This window comes from Centropristis striata, chromosome 21 (assembly GCF_030273125.1).
Source record: "Centropristis striata isolate RG_2023a ecotype Rhode Island chromosome 21, C.striata_1.0, whole genome shotgun sequence".
Taxonomy (NCBI): Eukaryota; Metazoa; Chordata; class Actinopteri; order Perciformes; family Serranidae; genus Centropristis; species Centropristis striata.
In genome coordinates, this window is record NC_081537.1 from 9,030,346 (window position 1) to 9,032,923 (window position 2,578).

Here is a 2,578-nt window from a genome sequence, read left to right on the forward strand (position 1 = left end):
AGACTGAAGGGCAATAAAGCAGCTATTCATCCTGAGCGCTGACACTCAAACAATGGCAGGAGAACAACGCTTTGCAATCAGTGCTCGCATTATCGGAGCCGTCCACAGGGACACACCAAAACTCAAGGTGAGTTAAAACCTCAGGCGTTATTTGTTTAAAGTGTTGAATATATTTGCTGTATTTTATGTGTAAAGGTTTTGGTCTCTCATCCTTTATTTTTTCTCCACAGATGTTCATGATATCTGTCTTATGGTCTGATGAGACTGAAGTTATTGTCTACAGGTCCTTCCAAGATTTCAAGAAATTCCATGTAAGTCCAAAAAAAGAAAAAGAAAATATAAATAAATGCCACTTAGTGTACTACATGTGCTTTTTGTACCGTGGGATTTAAAATGAATACAAATGTTTTATTTCTCAAACAGAGGGAGCTGAAAAAGAGGTTTCCTCACATGAACCCTTTGAAGAAAAAGGACAGAGTGATCCCCAAATTTAATGGTAAGATTATTTTTGTGTATTTCTTTATGATGCAACTATGTATCTGCAGTAAGTTAATCGAGGAATAACCAATTATAACAGTTTAATATGTCTACAGACATGGTTTATTTAGCTTGCATGTCCTCTAAGAAGAATGCTTTACAAATATAGTTCTTATTCTCATCTTGAAAGTGCTTCCTCTCCTCTCTGCAGGGCAGGCCAGGAGGAGCAGCCTCCAGCAGAAAGGATCCAAGCGATCCATCCAACGCATGAAGTTCCTGGAGAGCTACTGCGACAAGCTGCTAAAGTGCGAGCAAACTGTGACTCAGAGCTCACAGGTCACACAGTTCTTCATGCCCAAAGACCAGGACCTGCAGCCAGACTTCACCAAGAACAGGTTGGCTGTCCTGTCAGTGTGTTTAGTTCACGTTACGCCAGAGGCAGATTGAATTCCTGCATATTAAACGACTGACTTCTCTCTCACACAGCGTCATGATCCTGCTGTCTGATGATCTGCCCGATGGCTCAGGAGGAGGGGATGTGACCCGCCTGCAGGGGAGCGGCATCACTCACCCGTTTGTCACCCAGACTTACCGCTGCGTGGCTGCTTACGAGACAAAGGACACCAAGAATCGTCCGTTTAAGGTCGCTGTGGACGAGAAGCTGGACGTGCTGATCAAAGATCCTGCAGGTCAGACTCCAGCTTCCATACAGCTGCTTACTGAAAATCACCAAAAACTTTTTATTTCCACTCTTTTCTGTGATGCTGAAAGTGTGTTTTATTTTCTCTCCAGGTTGGTGGCTGGTGGAGAACGAGAATAACGTCTTGGCTTGGTTTCCTGCTCCCTACCTGGAGTTATGTGAAGGAGAGGACGATGAGGACGCTGGATTCCAGCTTGCAGGTGAGAACTGATATCAAGCTTGATTTTACAACTGTATTTTTGTAACCTGACAATGGTATGAGCTGTGGCTTCATTTAGTGCCAATAAAGCATGCCAGAGGCTCATACTCAGCATTTTTCTGTGAAGCCTTGTTGTTACAAAAGCCCACCACCAGAGGGTGCTCTTAACCATTAAAAGTTAACGTGGATCTATTCCCTTAAACAAAACTCTTCAGCTGTTGAGCACTTCCTGAGCTTCTCGTCCTGTTTGTCACCTTTAGGTGCCCTGTACTGTGCCGTGAGGAGTTTCTCCTCTAAGAAGGAGGACGAGGTGTCTGTGCCCATCGGCTCTGTGGTGGAGGTGCTGAGGAAGTCTGACAACGGCTGGTGGCTCATCAGGTATCCCAATCTTATCTGTCTGCACTGCAAACAATAGAGAACAGGAATAAGGAGCACATTAAAGAGGCTGTGGTGAAGCATTCATGAATGCATCTTCTTTGTCTGCACATGCAACAAAGGTTACATTGTCTTTGTAGAGAGTCAGAAAGGTGGTTTTAATCCCTTTTCTTGGCAATCTTCTCTTCAGATTCAATGGCAAGGGAGGTTACGTCCCCTCCATGAACCTCCAGCCATACAACAACCCGCGAGCGGGCCTTTTCAGCCTGCAGAGGAAGCTGCACAGCTCCACTCTGAACCTGGCAACCAGCAGGGACCCTCAGGCTTCTCATCCAACCAGCATCAACCAAGACATTTCAGCAGCTCAGTCCAGAGGAGAGCCCAGTGTGCCCGGGCGTCTCCACAAGGCCCGCTCTCTAGACATCCTCTCTGAGACCTGGTCCCAGACACAGGTGGAGAGGGAGGCCTCAGCCTCAGACGGCCGCGCACGCAGCATGAGCAACACGAGCACCGAGAGCTTCTCCGGCTTCTCCACAGGCAGCGAATCCTCCTCCAGCTTAAGAGAGAGTCCTGCAGCCTCGCCCCAGCCCAGTGTCAGCGGGAGCCCTGATCTCAGCCTCTCCGACCGCCGCGACTCCAACATCAGCTCTGACAGCTCTGGATCTGTCAGCTCCAAAGGCAGTGAGACCAGCTCAATCGCTCCCAGAGTGCCCCCCAGACCCAGAACAGAGGAGATCCTGACCCGCTGCACCACCATGACCCGCAAGGCAGCCCTGGCCACCAAGACCCGGCTTCAGGTTCAGCCAGAGTCCAGCCACAGCCGCTAA

General features: G+C 48.4%; 1 pseudogene; it reads left to right on the top strand.

Annotated features, from left to right (window-relative positions):
* Positions 1-2,578, top strand: LOC131959925 (NADPH oxidase organizer 1-like; annotated as a pseudogene).